Here is a 14,102-nt window from a genome sequence, read left to right on the forward strand (position 1 = left end):
GTTAAGTAGCAGACAGATGCTACTAATCAAATGCCCTTGAGTAATCAATCATCAGTAAGTGTGACCACCTCTATAAAAGCCAAAGTTTTAGCAGTTTGCTGGTCTGGAGCATCCAGGTGTGTGTTAACACAATGCCAAAGAGAAAAGACATCAATGATTTTAGAGAAGCAATTGTTGCTGCTCATCAATCTGAGAAGGGTTATAACGCCATTTCCAAACAAATTAAAGTCCATCATTCTATAGTGAGAAGGATTATTCAAAAGTGGAAAACATTCAAGATAGTTGCCAATCTTCCCAGGAATGGATGTCCCAGCAAATTCATGCCAAGGCCAGACTGTGCAATGCTCAGAGAAATTACAAAGACCCAAGAGTTACATCTCAGACTCTACAGGCCTCAGTTAGCATGTTAAATGTTAAAGTTCAGGACAATACAAGTAAACAAAGACTGAACAAGACTGAATAAGTTTGTTTGGAAGAGTTGCCAGGAAAAAGCCTCTTCTCTCTAAAAAGAACATAGCAGCACAGCTTAGGTTTGCAAAGTTGCATCTGAACAAACCTCAAGACTTCAGGAAAACGTCCTCTAGACAGACAGGACCAAAGTGGAGATGGTTGGCCATAATGCACAGCACCACGTTTGAGGTGATGACTTGGGCTTGTTTTGCAGCCACGGGACCTGGGAACCTTGCAGTCATTGAGTCCACCATGAACTCCTCTGTATACCAAAGTATTCTAGAGAGAAATGTGAGGCCGTCTGTCCGACAGCTAAAGATTGGCCGAAATTGGGTCATGCAGCAGGACATGATCCGAAGCACACCAGCAAATCTACAACTGAATGGCCGAAAAAGGTGTTGCAATGACCCAGTCAAAGTCCAGACCTCAACCCGATTGAAATGTTGTGGCAGGACCTTACCAAATGCCCGAAAACCTCAATGAAATGAAGCAACGTTGTAAAGAGTGGGCCAAAATTACTCCACAATGATGTCAGAGACTGATAAAGTCATACAGAGAATGATAACTTCAACATATTGCTGCTAAAGGTGGTTCTACATGGCTTCTCCATTTCGGCTTTATTTTTGTTGAATAAATTATGACATGGTGTAATATCTCATTTGTAGACACAGATGAGTCTTAATATGTCCTCATATGTAAAACAGAATTCAAGAAGGGCGTAATTTATTTTTCACATGACTGATATATATATATATATATATATGTGTGTGTGTGTGTGTGTGTGTGTGTGCTGTGCACTTTTTAAATTACATTATAAAAGCTAGGAATTATTTTTAAGATGAAGCAGACTTTTAAGTATGATCCTTTATTTAGATAGTGATCTGTAAATATTATTATTTACTTTTATATTTATAAACATACACAATCACATGCTACTCTCTTTAATGCTATGGTTTTGTGGTTAAAGGTTTGGGTCACAAATTGTTTTTGTGAATATTTTGGGGTATTTAGTGATGTAGCCCTCCTCGTTTACCCATATAGACCTGGCGAATACATCTTCATCTGGAAGGTTAGATTACATTAGTCTTTTGTTCAAACTTGATTGGCATCAATTATCAGTGACCATGAAAGGATCCTCATTATCCCTTAGTCTGAATACTTAAATAAATTACATTATGGGATTTTCAGCCAAAACATGAAATTAGTTTTAACCCCGTCACTGCTGTGGCAGGGGAGAGAGACGAGCAGTTGCTTGCACCCTGTTGGGTTGGGTTACTGTTCACATGCGTGTCAGCCTTCTTACCTTCACAGCTTCACTGCATGCTTGGTGTAAGGGCTGTCAGTCTGATAAGGTGACGCTCGGTATTTGGAGAGATTTGTTTGCAGGGCACCTCTTTCTCCTGCCACATAAAAAAAAAAAAAAGAAATGATAAAAGTAAAGACATGGGAAATCGTGTAAAGTGAAATATATGAAACGTCTTAAATACCAGGAATATGCAGAGGTCAAGGAAATTCAGCAAAAAAGGTTAAAGATGAAATAAAATCCGGTGTCTGAGAATGAAAATCTATCCGAGCGCAAGGCCACTGGTGACGTGTAGTAGACAAGAAGTTAAATACTGCAATGCACTGGGATCCTTCATTTTCATCAGATCAATAAAAGCTTATATTTATCAGGATTCCAAGCAGCTGCCACATCTGACAACCTCCACTTTATTTCCTCACTACTTGTGCTAGATCGGAGCAGGGAGTGAAGAAGAAACTGCTTTTAATGCTATTTACACCTGAAGTCACAATTCCATTAAGAGGTCCTGTTTGTTAAAGGGACAGGGGGTTGATATTATGATAAAGGCTCTTTGTTCTTTGTCGTTCTGATCCAAATCAGAGTGTTCTGCATACTATAAAAAAAAATCTAAATCTAAAATTTTTATTTTACCGTTTTTGCTCAAACTTACCGTTTACAAAAGGGAGGAAAGGCTTGCTGCTAAAACAGTTACCACTCTAATCATCTGTACAACAATATTTGCTATCAGGCATTTTAAATAGATTATCACCAGTCCATCTGTGTCATTATTGATTTATAAGGCTTTAAGCTGCTTTAGGATAGAAGCTTTCCCACTAAGGGGTTCCTTGTATAAATCACAACCCTTTGCAAACAGACATCACTCAACATATTGCTTTTTTTCCCCTTTTTTTTTACATCATAGCAAGAAGCAGAAGATGATAAATTGTTTCTAATATACTGATCCAAACTGATATGCAAATCATGGGTGTATTTTTTAATATATTACTTGAGAAAAAAAGAGCCGTCATTAACATATGAATGCTATATGCAAATGCCAGTTACAGAGCAGATGTTGGTGAATGTAATTGACCTATATGTGAATTGCATCAGAACCCTTAACGCTATTAATTCGCTACTCAGAAACTAGATATTGTCCAAAAAACTAGGTTCTGCGAAACCATACCCTGGAAGTGATTTTGACAGAGTTCCAAAGGCAGAGTAACAAGGTCACTGCCACCACCAATCTGCTGTCATCTGCATTCTGTCTTTATGGATGACATCATCATGTGGCTGCGTAATCGATCACTTAATAGCATTTGCGAAAATACTACACGGGGGTGGGGGAGTTATATAAAAATGCCCCGCATTCTGTCTTTTTTTTTATTATTATTATTTGGCAGAAATGTCATACCTCTTAAGCGGAGTGCGTCTGCATCACCCAGATGCTATTTCATCCCTGTCTTTATTTTTGCAAATTTTTTTTTTTCTCGGAATGACATTAAATTGTATTAAATAGCCTTTTGTCGGGGGGGTGGGGGGTGGAGAGCCCACCCTCTTTTATGACAATGTATTAATGCCCCGGCGTTCCAACCACTGAGCTGTAACATTCCGGAGTCTTGGAGGAGAGGCAAGAAGCACCATTGTGTGTATAGATCTGCTAACAACAGTGACACATACTAATAGAAACATACCTAATGAATTACTGCTTTCAGGTCTAGCAAGCTGACATTTCTCTGCAAGGGACAATTTTATATTTGTGGCACAGAGTAAAATTGCTTCATACGAAGCCACTGTGGATTAGCATAAAAATTAACACTTAAATTTCAGCTTATTTTCCACCCTCTCCTCCTGCCACAACAATCAATTCCTCTTATAAATCTGATTAGATTTTACGATGCTTGTTATTCAGAGCATGTCTCAACACAGCATTCACGGGCTTCAAGACTATTTGTTTAAATAGAGAGAGAGAAGAAAAAAAATCTAGAAGCAGATATAAATGTATAGGTATTCTTTATTGCCCATTCCCCACCGCTTCCCTTCTCATATTGTAGCATCGGTAATTGATTGCACACATTAATTAACATGTAAGGTAGAAATTCGGCATTATGCATGATTTATTTTGCTTGTTGGTCGGGCTGTCGGTTGCCCTTGTGATGCTAGGACATTGGACTCGATTCTGGTCCAGACATAAATGCCAATGCTCATTCCCCCTGAAAGTTATTAATGTCAGATACCAAATGAGATTTTTGATTTCACCTACTTACTAATCCACGAAAGCTGTTTTGAGTGATGCGGGCTTAAATGCACAAAACTGAAATGATCTAGGAAGAGCCTGATAACATGCAAATAAGTTCATTAGATGTCATTTAAAAACAGAGGGTAGCAACTCTTAACAAAAAGAATAAAACCGGTCCTGGTCAGAAAATGACGATAATTAAACAAGTCAAAGGAATAGCAATAAAGGGGAATGTCCATCAGGCTCCCAAATTGCCAATATACCAAGATGGCATTTTGATTGCAAATTTCTTCTTGTTTAGCAAGAAAAATAAACACTGAGTATTTTAACAGAGAGCCATTAGAATGCAAAGTCTATCAGTATGGAAATACCCGCGACCTCCTGATTTTTTTATATGGAATAAAAGGCAGCCATGCAGAGCCACATCAACCACCGTGGCATTTTTCTGTGGATATGGGAAGGGATTGGCTCAGGTTCCTGGGCTACTGTAAATTTCTGTGGACCATTAATGTCAAGTTATTTGCCAGCCCACAAAAGCCAGGGCAATGTTTTTTTTTTACTGTGTTCTGGAGGGATTGTGTTGCTGAATACCGTGTGAATGCTGTGTACAGTGCCAAGCTGCCCGCTGTACCCCGATACACGCCTCAGCCTGGTACCTTCTATGCTGGTATTAAGGGCTTGGACCTTATGGCAGTGACGGTAACAGCATAGCCAACCATCATCATTAACATTATGGTAACTGGCCGTCTCCACCAGCCCTCTCCGCTTTCATATACTCAGTACTGCACAGACCACGTATCCTACTGGGTAAAAGACACCGGTGATAATGTTCCAGAACAAACAGGGAAGAACGGCCATGTTAACCTGGTTATAAGCACAGCGTTTGGCCTGTATGTAGCTTAGCAAATCTGCATTTCATCCTGCTTTATACTTCTGGGTGCAGGTTTTATAGTAAGATGTTATTTGGGACTTACTGTAACTTTCCTTCCCACATCATAACTACATCAGGCATCATCCATCATTCTATCCATGGAGCTATCTGCCAACCCAGGTATAGGTGCACATATACTATATATATATATATATAAATAAGAGAGAAAGAGAGAGAGCAACAGATGTATCAATACAACCTCTAGGAACGTGATGTCCCCCATCAGCAGCAGGGTACTTGCCGATACAAAGTATGTAAATATTACACAAGGCTGAATGTAATTTCGGTGCCTACGATTCATCTAGGTCTCGGAAACAAGGACAGAACTTGTAATCGTATTTGTAGAACAGATCTGATTCAAAGCGAAGGGATGGAAATCAGTGTGTGCTGGATTAGAGAACAGGTGTGAGCTAAAGGCGCAGTTCATCTAATTTACTATGCCAAGTGCAGCGGTACCCTATTTCATTATCCAGCGCATTGTCACATTATACAATGCTTAGATTTTGTAATCTTTGAAGTATACCTGGAGGACTTCCTGCGCGCAAACGCCTATAGAATGAAACCCTACAAACCGCGTGTATGTGAGATGTGTTCTCTGTATGAATAGGGGGCACCAATATTGTATCAAGAGTGATGTTAGGAGACGCTCAATAACACGCTTCTGGGGACTATATCACATATTATATATATAGAATGCAGTTCTGTTCCTTTATGGTAACTTTGTTACTGCCAGGGTGTTTCTATTTTCTGTTGTTTGTTTGACCCGGCCTCACACGTGTAACTTTATATCTAATTCTATACATAATGTCAATAAAGTATTGGGAAACACAAAGAATGTCTTGTATATAATGAACAGGGCAGAAAGTTATGCCGAAGAAGGGGATAGTTGGAAAGATACAAAAGAAAAGTGAACTCAGGTTCATGAAGGCAAAACAAGTGAAACGTCTGCAGGAAAATGAAGCGGCGACCCGGGTCAGACGCAGAGATGTGCAGACTAATTAGCGGGAATTACGGCCCCTTTGGCTTGGATGTCATCAGGTGGCGGACACTTAAAGTGAATGTCTCCGGTTCACAATGTGTGCAGCTCTTAGCATGTGACAAAGCAGAGGTTTCTGTATCTCTGTGTCGATATTGTTTGTCGGGAGTTGTGGATCCCTGGGCCCTGCACCCATCACCCACCCTTCATTGGTAGAAACCGGTTATGGGCTGCTGAAGATGCGGTTACCCTGACCATCGCCGTCCCGTGTACATTGTAGGCAGAGACCGGGTAACCTACCTCCTGCTGTCCCAGCGGCAAATCCTATCAGGTTCAGAGATCTAGAATCTATTCCCGAGGGCCGAATCTCCCCCATGTGCCGACGCCACAGACCGAAGTAACGTCCCGCTACGCACACAATCCTCAGATGACTCCAATTAGCTGGAAAGTTCTAATATCTAGCAACTCATGTTTCTAATATCTTATTATTATAAACTTTCCATCAACATGAATTTGTATGTAAACAACTTTATTTTACAGTCCACTAGACGCACAAGCATGAAACTCATAAAAAAGCTAACATTTTCCACAGCGATTGAATGGCTTTTTAGTTTTTAGACAGTGTTTGTGATGGGGAGCCGTTCATAGAAATATCCCAAACTGGATAAGAATAAGCAGAATTCCCCCCCAGCCTTTTGGGGGTCATTTTGGGGGAACGCCTGTGTTTTTGGGGATCACTAAAAAGACCCCACTGTTTACTTGCATAAACATTTTGTAAGCGGGGGCTGGAATGTCTCCATGCATTTGATAAAGCAAAGAAAAAAAAGAAACAAATAAAAATCATCTTTAAAAAAATGCAGTCATCTCGGATACATCTATGCGGTGAAAACTCTCATTAGCTGTAAAAACAAGTCGAATTTTTTGAAGACAGAACAGATGTGTGGAAAGGACAAAAATCCATAGCATAAATCTGCGCTTAAGAACTATTTTTAAAAGGGTAGTGTTAGTTTCGCCCTCCTTGGCCCAGCTCGCTAGCTGAAAGTTTGCACGTAAACGTGAACCCCATCTATCATCACATCTGATCCCAATGTGAGTAACGATTTTTATTGTTCGCCGCTTGAAAGTGCAGTTTATTTTCCTGAGTGTGCATTAATTAACCCAGCATGTACTATCTCCCGGCTCATCAAGCCAAGGACATTTATTTAAACATGTTTATTATGAAATGTTTGCATTCTGCACATTTGCGGCCCACACACACGCACAGATTATTTCACTCGGGTTTGGTGGAACATTCGGAGAAGTCAAAGGAATGTATTGTTTTTGATTACTAAACTCTTTTGGCACTTCCATAAATGCCTTAACTCTGCCCCCCCCTTCCAAATCAAGTCCTCTGCGTTCAAATATCTAGATGTATCCGAGATAAGCCAGGAATATTTAACAAGATCTGTGATGCCCATATCACATACGGCGCTGGTCCCCAGCAGCCAACTTTATTGACTTCCATGTAAACTATTCTGATTTATGCAGGCCAAACTTAAATGGAATATCAATGTGAGAAAGCAGTGTAACCGTATCAATCACAGCCGAGGAGGCAGTATGCGCAGATCCCTGGTATGGTACATTACAGATGGGAGTTCTAAGGCTGTGGCTGTCATCTTTTGATTAAGAAAAGGAAATGATTTCACTAAAAAGCTATTCCCTCTTGTGTTGTTTTGTTTTAACAGTGATTGTACTTTCCACCGATCTGGACGTATTTATTGAGACGTGTAAGTAACTTCATGGTTACCAACATCGCTGTAATCTTAACAAACTATCTTTTTTTCTTGCCAATTATCTAAATATCATAACTATAAAATATCTTAAAACATTCCCCACTCTGTAAACATCTCAGCTACAAAGCTCCAAGAGTAAACACTAGGATGCATCAGAATGATTTTAAACGATGTTATAAAAACTGCTCTTAAAAACTAAACAAAAAATGTAAAGCTTCCATCTGTTTTATGATTTTTCCATCGTTGAACGGCTGCTGTGTGCCAGTTTACTGAACCAAAGCTTGCTAAAGAGATTGCTGGGGTCACAGACTGAAAAACAAAGAGCAGATCCATGATGGCCGAGTTCTCCTCTCTGGTCACCAGGCAGCGGAAGGCGAACCTCACCAACCCACGCAGCTCCGTATTGAGTCGCCTCTTAGGAGGACCGTGGCTTCCCAATCACGGACAGTCGTATCCCTCTTCCCGCTGGGGAACGGCTATGGGGTGAAGCCGGCTGGGCGCACCTTTCACTAATAGCACACAGCTATCATTTAATGGGAGACCGCAGGAGAGCGTACAGATTGTCCCTCCAATCCAGACATTTGGTAAAATCCATAAGATCTCATACTTTTGCTACAAAGCCATAATGGCGACGCTCAAACCCCGACAATCCCCAGCGCTCGTGGGCTTCATCCCGTATCCCTAGAAAGGCAATACTGGTCACTTCCACTCAACTCTTTCCAGTTTAATTAAACGCAATTCCGTCTCCCGACTCACGAGCCGGCAACGGAAGAGACGAGGAGACTCGCTGAAATGTAAACACCGCAAACCTCTCATGCATAATTGATTTGTTTTTCGGCAGAGAAAGTTTGGCAAGCGTTTTTTGGGTTTTTTTTACAGGAATTTGAAGAAATTGCTCAAATAAAAATACATTTCATGAAAACGTGTTTTGTACAGTAAGATTAGTAAGAGGAGATAGATGTGGTATGACCACCCATCTCCTTCAACATAATAAGGCACTGATAATTTCTGTTATTTTATTTTATTGGGCTACAAATGATATAAAAAATCTGTCAAAAGAATAGAAAGCACATAGTATATTCGGATTGTTATCAAATTATATAAATTATAATATAAATGTTCATGTTTAGAGCTCCACGCAAAGCATATATCTGGCGAGGATCATGAAACACTTTGTAACATATGTGACGATTAGGGAGGTTACTATGTTACTTTCTCATCAGAGTATGCCACTTACCGGCCATATATATAAAGGTTCAGGCCCTTCGGTTTGTTGACAGTTTGTAAAGAAACGGGTAATCTAGATATTACCCAATAATAGTAACTACATAGAGACTCGCATTAGGAGGGGGTACAGCCCAATATGATAAGGAATTATAATGAAACCAGGAACCAGAACAGGCATATAAGAGTAATAATAAAATATATGGTGTACGATATTTTCTAGCCAAAGATATAAGAGGAAATTTATATTTTTTTAAAATAAAATTTGGCAGCTGATTCACGGCAGGGAATAATATTTTTCATGAGATTATTATTGTTGGTCAAGTAATCCCCGAAGAGCAGAAAAATGCAGAGAAATCAGAGAGTAAATGGAACTATAGTGTGTGAATGGAGATAAGAAGAAGGGGCATATTGAATTTACAGGGTTAATAATAAAAAATGTAAATCAGAGCAGAAAAACAACTGAGCATTTTACACGAAATAGAAAGTTAAAAATAAGTTGAATTTTAAGTTATAAGACATAACGACCGTGTTTTGTTTGTATGACTGCAGGTAATATTATTAGGACGTTGGCGGACGTTAGCGGACTGTTCAGTCCAGACTAGTCCCGGGGCAGACGATCCAAATCCAGGATGATACATTTCAGGAACAACGAGAACGCTTGTAAGGGCTTTAGGGCAGAGAGATTGATTATGGCCTGAAATCTGTCCCCACAGACCCTTGCGTTGCTTTCCTTGGTAAGTGCAGACTGTGATAATACGCAGACAGAGGACTCCAACCTGCCTTTCCCGCGGGTCCCATTAAGAACGAGGACTTCCCAGGCATGGCTTAGGGAACGGTATATTGACTCGGTGACGCTGCGCTCGGGGCCTTGCCATACCTTGACACTTTTGCCGGCGGTGAACTCGGAGATCCCTTCTTCTGTGTCATTATCTCTAAAATACAGGGAAACCCCGAGCGGCCATCAAGGCTTCTCCCGCCGTACGAGATAAAGAGGATATTTTACTCTCAGACTCCATGGGTATGTTTGTATTAACACCCCGCTCAGCTCTCAGCATTTGTATGCCATTAACCCTCTGTGCTTTGATGTTCCCACACAAAAGTGCGGCTTGTACAGAGAATGTAGGAAGTGCGCGGGATTGTATGATACATCGCTCAGATCCATACTGAAGTTGAGGAGGTTAATCAGCTAGGGATTTATCGGTGGCAGAGCAGAAACATATTTAACGGGACAAACAGCAGCATTCCCTGTATTATTAAACGGCTCAAAGTAACACAAAACTTCCCAGGTGAACAGAACAAAGTATTTCCTACACCACGGGGGCAAACGAAGCGTCTTATTTTATAGAAATGGCCAAGCAACAGATATATCGCGACAAAAACATTCTGAGCAGACGTAGCTGGAAGATCGGGCCAGAAAATGTTGAATTCGTTTAGATGGGAAAAAACATTTGTTTGTCGTGTGCGCAGTTTCTGTTCTGGGAAAATTATAAAATGTATTGCAAGCGTAAAAACGCTTTAAAGAAATAAACTGAACAATTAACATTTTGCATGAAAAGGGAATTAAAATCCAGTTGTAAACAAACTGCTTAATGTTACTGGATATTACTTAATCTTTACCGAACTTCCTTTGGAGGCAGAAAAACTCAATTTCATCGATGAAAATTCCAGAAGAATGTTTTATCAAATCTGAAAGGAACGAGCAAACGCCAAGGAGCGCAGGTGACTATGTGCGTATATATATAAGTGTATGTATATATATATATATATATACATCGGGTATTGTGAGAAAGGATTGCAGCGCTGCGTGTAGTGATATAGTAACTGAGATTATCACCGTATTTAATATATACAGTAAACCTGTTGGGTAATCCCTAGCTAGTAACAAGTGGCGCACAATCATATTTAGGACAGATTTTCAAAATAATTGTGTTTTGTTTATGGAGAAGAAACGGCAAGTATTCTACTCAACATGCAACCGATGACAATAAATAAATAGTTTGTAATTCCCGCTGCCCCAACACGAACCACCAAGTCAAGAACCAACTGTCTAAAGAAGAAAGTAACAGAGAACCTCTGATCTTCACGGAGGGAAGATTCTCATTAAAACCAAGCAGACTATTATGAAACGTGCAGCTGGATATGCATGCTGCCGAGGAAAGACTCTATGCATGCTGCCGAGGAAAGACTCTATGTATCCTGGCAAGGCAAGACTCTATGCATGCTAGTGAGGAAAGAATCAATGCATGCTGCCGAGGAAAGACTCTATGCATGCTGCCGAGGAAAGACTCTATGCATGCTGCCGAGGAAAGACTCTATGCATGCTGCCGAGGAAAGACTCTATGCATGCTGCCGAGGAAAGACTCTATGCATGCTGGCGAGGAAAGAATCTATGCATGCTGCCGAGGAAAGACTCTATGCATGCTGCCGAGGAAAGACTCTATGCATGCTGCCGAGGAAAGACTCTATGCATGCTGCCGAGGAAAGACTCTATGCATGCTGCCGAGGAAAGACTCTATGCATGCTGGCGAGGAAAGACTCTATGCATGCTGCCGAGGAAAGACTCTATGCATGCTGCCGAGGAAAGACTCTATGCATGCTGCCGAGGAAAGAATCTATGCATGCTGCCGAGGAAAGACTCTATGCATGCTGCCGAGGAAAGACTCTATGCATGCTGCCGAGGAAAGACTCTATGCATGCTGCCGAGGAAAGACTCTATGCATGCTGCCGAGGAAAGACTCTATGCATGCTGCCGAGGAAAGACTCTATGCATGCTGCCGAGGAAAGACTCTATGCATGCTGCCGAGGAAAGACTCTATGTATGCTGCCGAGGAAAGACTCTATGCATGCTGCCGAGGAAAGACTCTATGCATGCTGCCGAGGAAAGACTCTATGCATGCTGCCGAGGAAAGACTCTATGCATGCTGGCGAGGAAAGAATCTATGCATGCTGCCGAGGAAAGACTCTATGCATGCTGCCGAGGAAAGACTCTATGCATGCTGGCGAGGAAAGAATCTATGCATGCTGCCGAGGAAAGACTCTATGCATGCTGGCGAGGCAAGATTATTAGTTAACACTGCCCATTTTGGGATTTACAGCAGCACAAAAATACACTATATATAAAATACATGGAGCTCTTGTTCCAGACATTGTCCAGTTCCCACCATGTGACACACAATTTACCTCTGAAATGCATCACAGAGACCATGGAGGTCTTAAAAGAACAGAACATATGGTATGGAAGAGACATGCACAATCTGTAAACATTTATTGGACACGCGGGGTTCATCCATTATAAAGTAATATCCAAACTAATAAATAATGCACCACACATAAATCTGTGACGGCAAAAACTGAATGATTTCAATATCTGGTGATAAAATGCTATCCACACCAACGGGATTGGTGAAACCATTTGGCAAAACGCAAAAATAAAAAGTAATTCACCAAAGGCTGCATCATCCGTGCGATACGCTAACAATGGTGGAATTGTGTCTGACTCTAAAGTCAATCAGGTTCTTTAATTTCATAGAATACATCAGTCTTATATGTATTCAGAGATACAAAAAAAAACATTAAATTTCATGCTATTACAGTATTTTTCAGGTAGACGAGATATATAATTTATAACAAGCAAACAAATGTTTGGAAAAAGACACAATCACAGACGTTAAACAATCAATTCCAAAAAAGAAAGAAAAAAAACAATCAGTTCCAAAAAAAAGAGATTGTGTCGTTAAAATAGCGTCTTAAATTAAAAAGAAAGATCTTCTGCCGTTGCGTATTGAGCATGATTTGCAGTTGGCATGTTTGGGATTGAATAAAACACGTGTGATGCATTTCTATTTTTTGATAAGCAATATATTTAGCCTAGTTTGAAATGTTAACATGATTAAGATTTGCAGAAGATAGCTAATTTTCCTAAAAGAAACTACGGCGGCTTTTAGAACACAGATTCGGCGGCAAATGACTTCTGGCGTTTAATCAATGTTATTTTTTATCATTCAGACCCCCCCACACTATGTCAGCATATACCACTAAAATACATTTCATCAAGGTCGGTAAAATGTTTCGAAAGGAACAGATGTCAGAATATGGGGATTGCCAATAACACTGATGGAAGTCAGTAATTCCGTTCCTGTCCAAAGGCAAAATGAAGGAGTGATGATGTAGACTGTACACAATAACACAAGATTTACGACAACATTAATGGCCATAAAAAGTTAAAGTATACAAAAGCGATCTCCATTTTTTTCTCCAAACATGACTAAGGGAAGCATTTTTCAATCTAAGGGGAGATTTGAGGAAACACTGCAAGGTGATTTGTGTAAAACTTTAAATATTCCTCTGCAGAACGCGCTCTATTTGACAGACGGATTTGCGTTTTAGTTACAAACAGCGGCGTATCCCTGCCGGCGGCGACGAGGGTGGCGGGTCCAGGAGTGGCGGCAGTTCCCCTGTTACAAAACTGGGGGTTAGATAAACCTCTCGGACAACAAAGCCCCCCAAGTGTCCCGCTAAACAATGGGCCGGTTACCAGGGAGATCTCCCCAACCGGCCTGTTTACGCTAAGGAGGCTCAGCCGCTGTGCACCTTTAAGATACCGCGCACTGGGATATGACATCATAACCTAGTGCTGTGTTCCTTAAAGGTGCAGAGCGGCTTTTAGTGTATCAGAGATCCGACCACAGAGGTCAGGCCAGGGGGGTCTGTACGTTACACAACGTTAGGACGGGGGCCGGCGCCGGTCCCTAAAACCTTAGCTCATAACCAGTGGTATATTTATCTTTGGGGCAGAGGGGTAAATATGCCACTGGTTATAAGCGTCCTGTAATGTACAGACCCCCCTGGCCTGACCTCACAATCAGAGGGGGACCAGCATCACCAGCCCACAGCCATTTATTCAGCGCTACTACAACTGGTCTTTTGCGCTTTTCTGGCACTTTCCAACCTGAAACAAGTTCAGATCACACTGGAAAGAATTCAATAACTGGCCGAAATACACTATTTTCCAAAGGAGTAGTCTAGACCGCCGCTGCCTTTCCAATAATGTGCTTTATGACACATTTCAGCAACAATTCTAGAAAAACAATAACGACCACAGAATAAACGGGGGGGGGGGGGGTTTAATGGAAATTTTTTACATATAGATTATTTAATCAGTTCTAGCGGGCCAGAGGCTGTGATTAATCTGTTGTCATTCATATGACTCTCTGAATGGACAATGAATC

The 14,102-nt window shown here is 40.9% G+C and overlaps 1 protein-coding gene and 1 long non-coding RNA gene across 3 annotated transcripts in view; both read right to left on the reverse strand.

Moving 5' to 3' along the window:
• The window catches only part of ZNF536 (zinc finger protein 536), a 111,718-nt gene extending 109,923 nt beyond the window's left edge, over positions 1-1,795 (reverse strand). For both annotated transcript variants that reach the window (XM_053448466.1, XM_053448467.1), the window contains exon 1: positions 1,754-1,795. The gene's annotated coding sequence lies outside the window, so the exon portion shown is untranslated. The remainder of the gene's footprint in view (positions 1-1,753) is intronic.
• Positions 1,796-1,809: 14 nt separating this feature from the next.
• The window catches only part of LOC128466981 (uncharacterized), a 59,281-nt gene continuing 46,988 nt past the window's right edge, over positions 1,810-14,102 (reverse strand). Inside the window, exon 4 of the long non-coding RNA XR_008345658.1 lies at positions 1,810-1,847. This is a non-coding gene — a long non-coding RNA (uncharacterized LOC128466981). The remainder of the gene's footprint in view (positions 1,848-14,102) is intronic.

The sequence above is a fragment of the Spea bombifrons genome, chromosome 10 (genome assembly GCF_027358695.1).
Source record: "Spea bombifrons isolate aSpeBom1 chromosome 10, aSpeBom1.2.pri, whole genome shotgun sequence".
Lineage (NCBI taxonomy): Eukaryota > Metazoa > Chordata > Amphibia > Anura > Pelobatidae > Spea > Spea bombifrons.